We start from the raw sequence: 13,985 nt of genomic DNA on the forward strand, positions 1-13,985 counted from the left end.
ATAAGTTTGTAGTAACCTGTAATAGTATATACCTACTTGGTTGTTGCTATATGATTGGTTGCTGCCATTATTAACTGCTGCAGTACTATTGATTGATACTATATTATTGTTGATTGATTTGTAATAGCTTGCAATTTTTAATAGCTTGATATATAGATATATATTCACTTTGATTAATCATAGGTATACTTGCTAATGGTGGTTTGTGTGGTATTTGTGGTAATCTGTAATAAAGTAGAGAAATTTAGAGGATAAAAGCCTCTGTGTCCTTGTGTATTACAGAATCCTATAAACTGATGGTTGTGATCTCTACCCTCCCACAGGCCAGGTAACCCTTTAGGTCGTGACAACTGCCAAGGCAAGTGGACCACCACTGAGGAAGGTATCCAGTATCTGAGGGACTTAGCAGTGGTGGAGGTGGTCTACAACAACCTGGAGAACAACCAGGCCTCCAAAGATCTGGATGAAGTCCAGCGCACATGGTCCATGTGTTGGAAGTTTGTATGGAACACATCAATGTTGTACACCAGCACCCCGGTGATAATGGACTGCACAGACATTTAGGCACTGACTGTGGATAAACTGTCCAACAAGCTTCGATGATTCAAAGAGAATCTCTCTTCCTCTTTGACCCTATGGACCTGCATCTTGGCTGTGGATAAACTGTCCCAACAACTTGAAGAAAACCTTTTCCTCCTCGCCCCTACCAGCTGGCATCTCAGCTATCAAGAGTGCTGTACCGAGTCAACCTTACTCTGTTCAAGGGACTGTGGGCACACATCGTGCACTACCCTGTGGTTCTATCTGTGTGACCATAAGGATAGGAGGAAGTGGGACTGTGCTTATGTCAAACCTAGAAGCTCATGTATGTGAATTGCAAGGAGAAACAGCAGCCAAAAAGGGTCGGTCCATCTGGGAAGATTACTGCTCCAGTTGCTGTTGAGCATATCCCCAGACACAGTAGAAGGGCTGATCTTCCTTCTCATCCTGATGAAGGGAAACATACCCTGTAACTGATATCATTGCCTGAAACACCAATCCAGGCCTTGAAAAACAAGTTATATGGTGGCACATCACCCCAGAAAGAATTGAATCAGACAATAGGACACATTTCTGAAAAAAGCTCATAGACACCTGGGCCAAGAAACATGGCACTGATTGGCTGTATCAAATCTCCTATCACACACCAGCCTCCAGGAAGATTGGACAATATAGTGGACTGTTAAAGACTATACTGAGTGACAGGTGCTGGGACATTCAAGCACTGGGATGCAGATTTAGCAGAAGCCAATTGGCTGGTTAATACTAGAGGATCTGCTAACTGACCTGGTCCTGCCCCTATATACTGTGGAAGGAGATAAGGTCCCCATAGTGCAAGTAGGGAACTGGCTGGGAAAGGCAGTGTGGGTTACTCCTTCCTCAGGAAAAGGAAACCCATTTGTGGGATTACTTTCACACAAGGATGTAGGTACACTTGGTGGATAACGCAGAAGGATGAGGAAATCCGATGTGTACCTCAAGGGGATTTAACCTTGGGGGAAAATAACCCATGATTTGAGGTGTATGATGCCACAGTTGTATGATGCCACAGTTCTAAGCCACAGCAGGAGCCACCTGAACTAATGGAACCAGGCAAGTGCAGCAGAAATCCAGCTGAGCTGGTTTTGGTGACCAGTACTCCAACATAACACGTCATCTCTCTTAACCCAGATATTCACTGTAACAGATGGAGCCCAAGTCATGGACAAAATGAACTGAATGGACATTCAAATGGGGATGGCCCATAGACTAAGGGGATGATATCTGTGTATGTATCAAAGGAATGGCAAAGGGGTGATGGTTGATGAGGATGGATTGAATACTGTAGGACCTGGGCATGACGTAAATGGTATGGAATAAGGGGTGGAGATGGTACTGGGTCTATCTGGGATGGAGTTAATTTTCTTCATAGCAGCCTGTATGGTGCCGTGTTTTAGACTGATGATGAAAACAGTATTGATAACACACCAATGTTTTAACTATTGCGGGTAGTGCTTGCACAGTGTCAAGGCCTTCTCTGTTTCTCACTCCACAGCCCCAGGAAGTAGGCTAGGGGTGGGCAACGGTTTGGGAGGGGACACAGCCAGTACAGCTGACCTGAACTGACCACAGGTATATCCTATGCTGTGGTGGGTTAACCTTGTCCAGCAGCCAGATGCCCATCTAGCTGCTCACTTACTGTCCCTGCTCAGCAGGACAGGGGGAGAAAATAAGATAGAAAAGCTTGTGGGTTGAAATAAAGACAGGGAGATCACTTACCAATTACTGTCACGGACAAAACAGACTCAACTTGGGGAGAATTAATTTAATTTATTGCCAATTAAAATAGAGTAGGATGGTGAGAAACAAAGATAAAATTAAAACACCTTCCCCCCACCCCTTTTTCACAGGCTCAACTTCACTCCTTCATTCCCAAGTCCTCTACCTCCTCCCTTCAGAGCAGCACTAAGGGGGATGGGGAATGGGGGGTTATGGTCAGTTCATAACAGTTCCTCTCTGACACTCCTTCCTCCTCACACTTTTCCCCTGCTCCAGAGTGGGTGCTCTCCATGGGCTGCAGTCCTTCAGGAAAAAAAATCTGCTACAGCATGGTCTCTTCCACACACTGCAGTTCCTTCAGGAAATATCTGCTGCAGCGTGGGCTCTCCACAGGCTGCAGTTCCTTCAGGAAATATCTAACTGCTCCACCGTGACCTCTTCCATGGGCTGCAGTGTGCATATCTGCTCCTGCACCACGAATCACCTCATCCTCCTAAAGACTTAGCTTCATAACACAGGAGGTTTAATTTATATCTAATTGACAGCAAACTATAGAATTTTGATTGCCAAATGATTCAATTGAGAGGCGATGTATCGTCATCTTAACTGTCATGCCCTGGCCCAAAATATATCTTCTAAAAAAGTGGCAAACCCTTCATTTATCCATTCTTCAGTCCAATGACGAGCACCAGTGACCAATCCAAAACAAGCATGAGCAATTTCATGGCACAGACATGCTCCATAGAGACGGCTCCCTCCAGGTAATACGTTTCATGACAGGAAGATTGTGTGGGCTGCACAATATGTGGGCTGAGCCAACAAGGAGAGGCGTGCTGCTGGACCTTGTATTAACAAACAAGGAAGGACTGGTTGGGGACGTAAAGGTTGGGGGTAGCCTTGGCTGAAGTGATCACGACATGGTGGAGTTCAGTATCGTACGAGGAAGAAGCAGGGCGATAAGTAAGATTGCGACCCTGGACTTCAGGAGGGCTAACTTTGTCCTCTTCAAAGACCTACTTGGAGGTATCCTGTGGGCTAGGAGTCTAGAAGGTAGGGGAGCCCAAGAGAGTTGGTTAATATTCCAGCACCACTTCCTCAAAGCTCAAGATCGGTGCATTCCTTTAAGTAAGAAATCAAGTAGAGGAGGCAGGAGACTCCCATGGATGAGCAAGGAACTGTTGGAAAAACTTGTATGGAAGAAAGGAGTTTACAATAGGTGGAAAAAGGGACTGGTCGCTTGGGAGGACTATAGGAATGTTGTCAGGATATGCAGGGATGCAACAAGGAAGGCCAAGGCCCTCTTGGAACTAAATCTGGCGAAGGAAGTAAAAGACAACAAGAAGGACTTCTTCAAGTATATCAGTGGTAAAAGGAAGACTAGGGAAAATGTGGGACCTTTGGTGAATGAAGTGGGAGCCCTGGTGACAGAGGAGGCAGAGAAGGCAGAGTTCCTGAATGCCTTTTTCACTTCAGTCTTTACTGCTAAAACTACTCCTCAGGAATCCCCAGACCCTGGAGGTAAGCAAAAAAGCCTGGAGGGAGGAAGACTCTCCACTGGTCGATGAGGTTTGGGTTAGAGATCATTTGGCTGAACTGAACGCTCACAAATCCATGGGCCCTGATGGGATGCACCCGCGAGTGCTGAGGGAGCTGGCTGATGTTGTTGCAACACCTCTCTCCATCATTTCTGAAAAATCATGGAGAACAGGAGAGGTGCCTGAGGACTGGAGGAAAGCCAATGTCACCCCAGTCTTCAAAAAGGGCAAGACGGAAGACCTGGGAAATTATAGACCGGTCAGCCTCACCTCCATCCCTGGGGAGGTGATGGAACAGCTCCCTCTGGAGGTCATCTCTAGGCACATGGATGAAAAGAAAGTTCTCCGGAGTAGCCAGCATGGATTCACCATGGGGAGATCGTGCTTGACCAACCTGATAGCCTTCTATGATGGAGTGACTAGCTGGGTAGATGAAAGGAGAGCAGTGGATGTGGTTTACCTTGACTTCAGTAAGGCTTTTGACACTGTCTCCCATAACATCCTCATAGTGAAGCTCAGGAAGTATGGGTTGGACAAGTGGACTGTGAGATGGATCGAGAACTGGCTAAGCAACAGAGCTCAGAGGGTTGTGGTCAGCGGCGCAGAGTCCAGCTGGAGGCCTGTAGCTAGTGGTGTTCCCCAGGGATCAGTACTGGGTCCAGTTTTGTTCAACATCTTCATCAATGACCTCGATGAAGGGTTGGAATGTACCCTCAGCAAGTTTGCTGATGATACAAAACTGGGAGGAGTGGCTGATACACCGGGAGTCTGTGCTGCCATTCAACGGGATCTGGACCGACTGGAGAGTTGGGCGGAGGGGAACCTCATGAAATTTAACAAGGACAAGTGTAGAGTTCTGCACCTGAGGAGGAAAAACCCCATGCACCAGTACAGGTTAGGGGTTGACCTGCTGGAAAGCAGCTCCATGGAGAAGGACCTTGGAGCCCTGGTAGACAGTAAGTTATCTATGGGACAGCAATGTGCCCTGGTGGCCAAGAGGGCCAATGGTATCCTGGGGTGCATTAAGAAGAGTGTGACCAGCAGGTCGAGAGAGATTATCATCCCTCTCTACTCTGCGCTGGTGAGGCCTCATCTGGAGTATTGTGTCCAGTTCTGGGCTCCCCAGTTCAAGAGAGACAGGGAACTTTTGGAGAGAGTCCAACGGAGGGCTACGAGGATGATTAAGGGACTGGAACATCTCTCGTATGAGGAAAGGCTGAGAGACCTGGGGCTGTTTAGTCTGGAGAAGAGAAGGCCGAGAGGGGACCTTATAAATGTCTATAAATATCTGCAGGGTGGCTGCCAGGAGGATGGAGCCAGTCTCTTTTCAGTAGTGCCCAGTGATAGGATGAGGGGCAATGGGCATAAACTGCAGCAGAGGAAGTTCCACCTCAACATGAGGAAAAACTTCTTTACTGTGAGGGTGACGGAGCGCTGGAACAGGCTGCCCAGAGAGGTTGTGGAGTCTCCTTCTCTGGAGACCTTCAAAACCTGACTGGACGCTTTCCTGTGCAACCTGCCCTAGGTGATCCTGCCTTGGCAGGGGGGTTGGACCAGATGATCTTCAGAGGTCCCTTCCAACCCCTACCATTCTGTGATTCTGTGATTTTCCTCCTTTTTGGAAGATTTTTTTTTTTTAAGTAAAATGTTGCACACAAATGCAGATTCTATTTCACACACAGTCACATTTATTGTGCTTGTAGAAAAATAAGATTAATTATATCAGATCCAGTGATACATGAGCTTCAGTGTGCATAGAAATTACTTTATTCCATCATACAAGACATCCAGCTATTATTGTTGAATCACATAGCAAAGGACAGTTTAACTGGAAATAGCTAACATACCTAAAAACTGTGTTAATGTAACATTAAGTATCATCCACTAATAAAATTTTATTCTGTTGAATCTTTTATCAATTTAGCTTTCCATACATCTCCAAAAAGGTATTAGTCATCATAAGGACAAAACAAATGTTTTCTTGATGCCCAGTTCACTACTACAGAATACATTTTCCTGTTCCTTTTAAAGATGTCAAATAAAAGCAAGCAACATTGTATGCTATAAACATCTATTGCCTCCAACATTTCTTCTGAAGTTTTTCAACAGTGACCCAATTACTTGTGTTCTGTGAATTCAGCAAATAAAACTTGAAAATTGGGAGGAACTTTTGCAGTTGTTAAACTGAGAATGCCAAGTTCTGTATCTGGCAAAATGCTAAAGGCAATACAGATTATATTAGCATGCATTTTTTCCAAGTCCAAAAGGACAGAGGTGGTTTCCTGCCTTGCTGCTAGAACGCAGCAAGTAAATTACCATGGATCCAAAGGTACAAATTTTGAGGGTTTTTTTTAATCATGAAGGATTAAAATAAAATTGAAAAAAAATCAATTGCTCCCCATATTTTCTTCTGAGAACAGTTCTGTCCATACACTATAACCGCTCTTTTTGTCAGGTCACTCCTTCATATTTGTGTATGATTATCAACTGATATATCGGGTATGTGTGGCAAGATTTTGGTAGTAAGGGACTACAGGGGTGGCTTCTGTGAGAAGCTGCTAGAAGCTTCCCCGATGCCAGCTGGCTCCAAGATGGACCCGCTGCTAGCCAAGGCCAAGCCAATCAGTGACAGTCGTAGCGCCTCTGTGATGACATATTTAAGAAAGCGAAAAAAACTGCACAAAAGCAATTGCAGCTAGAGAGAGGAGTGAGAAAATGTAAGAGAAACAACTCTGCAGACACCAAGGTCAGTGAAGCAGGAGGGGAGAGGAGGTGCTCCAGGAGCCGGAGCAGAGATTCCTTGTCAGCCCATGGTGAAGACCATGGTGAAGCAGGTTATCCCCCTGCAGCCCATGGAGGACCCCATGACAGAGCAGGTGGATGTGCCAGAAGGAGCCTGTGACCCCATGTGAAGCCCATGCTGGAGCAGGCTCCTGGCAGGATTTCTGGACCTGTGGAGAGAGAGGAGCCCACGCCGGAGCAGTCTGTTCCTGAAGGACTGCACCCCGTGGAAAGAATACATGCTGGAGCAGTTTGTGAAGAACTGGAGACTGTGGAAAGGACTCAGGTAGGAGAAGTTCGTGGAGGACCGTGTCCCGTGGGAGGGACCCCACGCTGGAGCAGGGGAAGAGTGTGAGGGGTCCTCCCCCTGAGGAGGAAGGAGCGGCAGAAACAACGTGTGATGAACTGACCACAACCCCCATTCCCTGTCCCCCCGAGCTGCCACTTGGGGGGAGGTGGTAGAAAATCGGGAGTGAAGTTGAGCCCGGGAAGAAGGGAGGGGTGAGGGGAAAGTGTTTTTAAGATTCGGTATTATTTCTCATTACCCTAATATGATTTGACTGGTAATAAATGATTATTTCCCCAAGTCAAGTCTGTTTTCCCCATGACGGTAAATGCTGAGTGACCTCTCCCTGTCCTTACCTCAACCCACGAAACTTTTGTTATATTTTCTCTCCCCTGTACAGCTCAGGAGGGGGAGTGATAGAGTGGCTTTGGTGGGCACCTGGCATCCATCCAGGGTCAACCCTCCACAACCACTCAAAAAAAAAAAAAAAATTTCCAAAATTTCCACCAAGACCAAATATACTCAGGTTTCCAGTTAAAATCCAGCTAATGAATCATAGAATCAGAGAATCATAGAACAGTTTGGGTTGGAAGGGACCTTTAAAGGTCAGCTAGTCCAACCCCCCTGCAATAAGCAGGGACATCCTCAACTAGATCGGGTTGCTCAGAGCCCCGTCCAACCTGACCTCAAATGTTTCCAGGGATGGGGAATCTACCAGCTCTCTGGGCAACCTGTGCCAGTGTTTCACCACCCTCATTGTGAAAAATTTCTTCCTTATATCGAGTCTAAATCTACCCTATTTTAGTTTAAAACCATTACCCCTTGTCCTATTGCAACAGGCCCTGCAAAAAAGGCTACAATAAGGTCTCCCCGGAGCCTTCTCTTCTCCAGGCTGAACAACCCCAACTCTCTCAGCCTGTCCACATAGGAGAGATGTTCCATCCCTCTGATCATTTCTGTGGCCCTCCTCTGGACCTGCACCAACAGGTCCATGTCTCTCCTGCGCTGAGGGCTCCACAGCTGGAGGCAGTACTCCAGGTGGGGTCTCATGAGAGTGGAGGAGAGGGGCAGAATCACCTCCCTCAACCTGCTGGCCACGCTTCTTTTGATGCAGCCCAGGATACAGTTGGCCTTCTGGGCTGCAAGCACACATTGCCAGCTCATGTCCGGCTTTTCATCCACCAGCACCCCCAAGTCCTTCTCGGCAGGGCTGCTCTCAATCCCTTCATCCCCCAGCCTGTACTGATAACTGGGGTTGCCCCGACCCAGGTGCAGGACCCTGGGTCCTCATGAAGATTCACACAGGCCCATTCCTCAAGCTTGTCCAGGTCCTTGTGGATGGCATCCGATCCCTCAGGCAGGTTAACTGCACCACTCAGCTTGGTGTCATCTGCAAACTTGCTGAGGGTGCACTCGATCCCACTGTCTATGGCATTGATGAAGATATTAAACAGTACTGGTCCCAATACGGACCCCTGAGGGACACCACTTGTCACCAATCTCCATCTGGGCATTGAGCCATTGACCATTACCCTCTGGATGTGACCATCGAACCAATTCCTTATCCACCGAACAATCCAACCATCAAATCCATCTCTCTCCAATTTAGAGAGAAGGATGTTGTGGGGGACCATGTCAAAGGCCTTACAGAAGTCCAGATAGATGACAAAGGTAGCTCTTCCCTTGTCCACTGACGTGGTCACTCCATCATAGAAGGCCACTAGGTTGGTCAGGCAGGACTTGTCCTTGGTGAAGCCATGCTGGCTGTCTCAAATCACCTCCCTGGCCTCCATGTGCCTTAGCATAGCTTCTAGGAGGATCTGCTAAGTCCAGATAGATGATATCCATAGCTCTCCCCTTGTCCACTGATGTAGTCGATGTCAGAGACAAATGAAAGATTCTAGGTGGGCAGGTCAGTAGGAGACAACACAATTAAAAAAGATTGATGAACTCAGATTTAGTGGTCAAGAAGATGAAGTAGTTGTACTTAAGCAGTAAACCATGAAGACGGAGTTGTTCTTTCACTTTTGAAAAATGTAACTGTCATGAGATCTGCAGAATCCTCAGTAACTAGGGGGAGATCACGACCACCGACTTTGAGGGACTATGCAAATTACCCCCCCACTCTTTCTAGGATCATAGGCGATAATTTAAATATGTGTAACCAATAATAAGCAATGTGGTAATTACTAGCCAATGAATGTAAATTTGGGAGGGTTCTCTATTGTTTTTGCTAATTGTGTAACGGGATAAATATGTGGTGATTCCTTTTTGTGGTTTGCTAGCTTTGTGGAATAACACCTAGCACCCATATCTGCACAAACATGCTTTAAATAAAATTCCTGTACTCTGTGTGTATATAGTGTTGCACACCAGGTATACAATCCCACTTTGGGGACAACATAGTCGGTCCATCATAGAAGGCCACTACGTTGGTCAGGCAGGACTTGTCCTTGGTGAAGCCATGCTGGCTGTCACGAATCACTTCCCTGTCCTCCATGTGACTTAGCATAGCTTCTAGGAGGATCTGTTCCATGATCTTCCCAGGCACAGAGGTCAGGCTGACAGGTCAGCAGTTCCCAGGGACCTCCTTTCTCCTGTTTTTAAAAATGGGTACAATGTTTCCCTTTTTCCAGTCTCCAGGGACTTCACCTGACTGCCAGGACTTTTCAAATATCATGGAGAGTGGCTTGGCAGCTACATCAGCCACTTCCCTCAGGACTCTGGGATGGATCTCGTCAGGTCCCATAGACTTGTGTATGTTAAGGTTCCTCAGGTGGTCCCAAACCCGATCTTCCCTTACAGTGGGAGGGACTTTGCTCCCCCAGTCCCCGTCTTGCAGTCCATCCACTCAAGAGGTGTGGGAAGAGAGATTTCCATTGAAGACTGAGGCAAAGTCACTGAATACCTCAGCCTTCTCTTCATCCCTTGTTACCAGCCTGCCAGTCTTGCTCATCAAGGAGGGGTATGCTTTCTTTGACCTTCCTTTTCTGGCTGACATACCTGTAGAAGCCCTTCTTATTATCCTTTGCATCCCTTGCCAAGTTCAGCTTCAGCCACACCTTGGCCTTCCTAACCCCATCCCTACACAATCCGGCAGCGTCCCTGTACTCTTCCCAGGATACCTGTCCCTGCTTCCTCTGCCTGTGCATTTCCTTCTTGCCCTTTAGTTTCACCAGCAGGTCTTGACTCAGCCATGCCAGTCTCTTGCCTTCCTTTCCTTATTTCTTATACCTGGCAATCGAGAGTTCTTGCCCTCAATGTAAAGCGTCCTTAAAGATCTGCCATCTCTGTTCTGTTCCCTTGTCCCCGAGGGCAGTTTCCCAGGGGGTCCCTGTTGGGATCACCCTGCATGGCTCGACCTTAAGGAGAAGGAGCTGTGGCGTTGATCTGCACGGCTCGACCTTAAGGAGAAGGAGCTGTGGCACTGAGAAGCTGGTAAACAGCTGGATATCTGCATGGCTCGGCCTTGAGGAGAAGGAGCTGTGATAAACAACTAAGAAGAAGTGAGGAAAACAGGAACACCTGCAAGCAGCGAATCCTGACTGTGTGAGGGGCGCGTGGACAGCGCGTGATATTTTGTACATAGCCAATTGCAATAATGTGTGTAACAAGCTGTAACCAATCATGAGTGTGTGCGCAGTGACTAAGCGAAAATTATGATATATATTGGAGTCAGACAAGACAATAAATGGCTTCGGAATATAACTCTCATAGAGTTGTGAAGTCCATCCTTCTCCCGCAGGTCCCACTGACTAACTCCTTGAAGAGCCGGAAGTTTGCTTTCCTAAAATTCAGGGTCCTGTCTATTACCTGGCACAGGAAGTTATCCTCCATGCATTCCACAAGTCTCCTGGATTGCCTACAGATCACCGTGCCACTCTTCTAGCAGATGTCGGGGTGGTTGAAGTTCCCCAGCAGTACGAGAGCCTGCGAGCGCAATGCTTCCTGTAGCTGGAGTAAGAAGGCTTCATCAGTAGACTCCTCTTGATCGGGCAGCCTGTAGTAGACACCAACCACAAGGTTCCCTTTGTTGCCTCGGTCTCTGATTCTTTCCCATAAGCTTTCAAGCTGCTCGTGGCTGTTCTTCAGAGACAGCTCTTCACACTCGATCCATTTCTTAATGTAGGGGGCAACGCCTCTGCCCTTCCTTCCTCCTTAGTGGATAATAGTCTGAGGGCTGTACCAGGCTAGGAAGTTTCCTAGTGATGTCCATAACCTGGGCCCCGGGGAGGCAGCAGACTCCCCTAAGAGGAGGGTCTGTCCAGCATATTGGACCCTCTGTTCCCCTCAGAAGGGAGTCGCCTACAACTAGAACTCATCTTTTCTTCCTCATGGGGGTGGTCATGTTGCAGGGGGGTAGGCCTTTCTGACCTTGGCAACACCTCCGGTGTAGCTGGACCATCTTCCACATCATCCATGGACTGTCCTTCCACATCCAGAGCCTCATACCTGTTGTACAGAGGCACCTGGGGAGGCGAGGTGGGCAAGGAGGGGGTTCGCCTGCCGCCCCGAGCATGGACTTGCCTCCATACGCTCCTTTCCTTTAAGCTACTGCCTTCAGCCTGGCAGGGGAGGATACAGGACCCCCTTGATCTTGGCTTTTTTCTGGTGGCTGTTCCTGCTTCTGTCTCAGGGAGGGCAGGGCATGATTCCTCAAGTCCATCTCTTTCTCTGACTCCCTGATGCTCCTTAACCTTTCTACCTCCTCTTGTAGCTCTGCCACCAGGCTGAGCAGATCATCCACCTGGTCACACCTCACACAGCTGTTCTCGCTACTGCCATCAGTTACCAGTGAGAGGCTCTGGCACCCTCTGCAGCCTGAGACCTGGATGGCTGCATGTTTCCGTGGGAGCTCTGTCTGGGTTGCCACTTCCATTCTGGTGAGTGCAGAGGACTTGGCTTTCTGCTGGGTGGATACCATAGCTAAGCTCTTTCTGAGACGGTGATGACCACCAACTGAACTCACCCCTTGAGCTGGTAGGGTGACTACGCCCTCCCTGCGTACCTTTCTGTGCAAACTGCCGCACAAACTGCTGTGCCACGCCCTGGCTGACGCGCCATGCTCTGTTTGCCCGCTCTGTTGGCAGCACTCATGGACTCTAGCTCTCCCTAGGCTGCTTTTTATAGGCATGGGTGTGGGCCGCCGTTGCTCTGGCAATGCCCAGGCCTCGTCAGCGTCTCCCACGAGAGCTTCCAGCTTCTGGCAGGTCTCTCCGCTGCCCTGGTGTTCCCTGCCTCAGGAAAACCCCTGTGTGCCAAGATTTGCCGCTCCACTGTGGGTTGGGCTGACTCCGGAGCAGCTCCCCTTGGCAACTAACAGCTAGTTTCCATTACACCACGTTTTAATGTCCCGCCATTGCTCTGGCAACCTGGTCTACCTGCTCATTGTTTCAATGTTCTTCAGTGACATGGCTCTTGGGCATGTGAGCATTTACGTGACGTACCTTCACAACAAGGTTCTGAACTCAGGCAGCAATGAAACAATGCAGCAGCCCAGATGAGTTTACCCCTGCACTGCCAATTGATCTCCTTTCACTGCTGTAGCCACCCCCATAGGGCAGTTGCCACCATCTATGAGTCAGCACAGAGACAGAGTACTGGCCACTTTTCTCATTTGGCAATCTCTAGAGCCAGCTGGATGGCTTTCACCTCTGCAGACTGACTCGATTCACCTTGTCCTTCGGCAGCTTCTGCGACTCGTTGTATAGGACTCCATACAGCAGCTTTCCACTTTCAATGTTTGCCTACAATACGACAGGACCCATCAGTGAACAGGGCATATTGCTTTTCATTTTCTGGTAGTTTATTATACGGTGGAGCCTCTTCAGCATGCGTCAACTCCTCTTCTGGCAAAATCCTGAAATCTTTGCCTTCTGGCCAGTGAAACAAGGATCTAAAACAATTATAAGGTTTCAGCATGTGTCACTAATCAACTGTAAGTTTTGCAAACTTCTTAATATATGGAAGGTTACTGATTACATGATTAGTTTGACTTCAGTATAGAATTCTTTAGCCTAATAACTATGTGATTATGTTTAACGGCCTACTCTCACAGTCCTTAGGCTGTATTTGCCTCAATGCTAACATTGTAACCAGGTGTAAACGGTTAATCAGGAGGAAAGCAGGCCTCATGAAAATTAAAACAAAGAAGAGTTAAGAGCAAGGACTGAGAGATTAAAGAGAACAGAGAAGATATCTTAACCTTGAGCGTAGGGACAGACTGGCAGGAATGCTCTAACAAGGATGATAAGAAGGAACCGCTTGGCTGGACAACAGAAGGGGCAAACATCCGAGGAGAAGAAACTATCCTCAGGAGACCCGTGACCGTAAAAGGGAAAAAGGAGTAGGGGGCTAACTCCCCAAAGGAACACCGACGACCACCCGAGACCCCCGCGCATGCGTAGCATAGTTTTGCAATGCCAGCATTATGTAAATGTAGTAGATAGGCAGGGAGGCGGAGATTTCTTGGAAAATGTGTGAATATTCATGTCTTTAAGGTATATAAAGGATGAACTTTTGTTTCAGCGCACGCATGTTAGGAGGAGATATCCCCCATGCGTCCAACGCTGCAATAAAGATGTCTGCTTAATAACACTTTGATGTTATTGAGTTTAAATTTTTTAAGTTTGGATTTCTTTGAATCATCAGTCCATGATCACTTCCAAGATTCCTGGGCGATTGGGGTTTCCTATTCGAGCCCGCTGTGTGATAAGTGCGACCCACTTACTCCACGTAGCATCAGTTGCATGATGTGTAGAGGGGACCCTCCCTTTGAACATCCAGCCCAGCACCGGCAGTCGGGGTGCCAGGAGGAGCTGTGCTTCACTACCAACCACTTCTGAGGCAGCTCGAACTCCTTCATATGCTGCCAAAATCTCTTTTTCAGTTGGAGTATAGTGAGCCTCGGATCCTCTGTATCCCCGACTCCAAAACCCTAAGGGTTGACCTCGGGTCTCCCCTGGTGCTTTCTGACAGAGGCTCCAGGGAGGGCCATTCTCCCCGGCTGTGGTGTAGAGCACATTTTTAACATCTTGTCCTGCCCGGACTGGCCCGAGGGCTACGGCATGAACTATCTCCTGTTT

This window comes from Phaethon aethereus (assembly GCF_964289735.1).
Source record: "Phaethon aethereus genome assembly, chromosome: W".
Taxonomy (NCBI): domain Eukaryota; kingdom Metazoa; phylum Chordata; class Aves; order Phaethontiformes; family Phaethontidae; genus Phaethon; species Phaethon aethereus.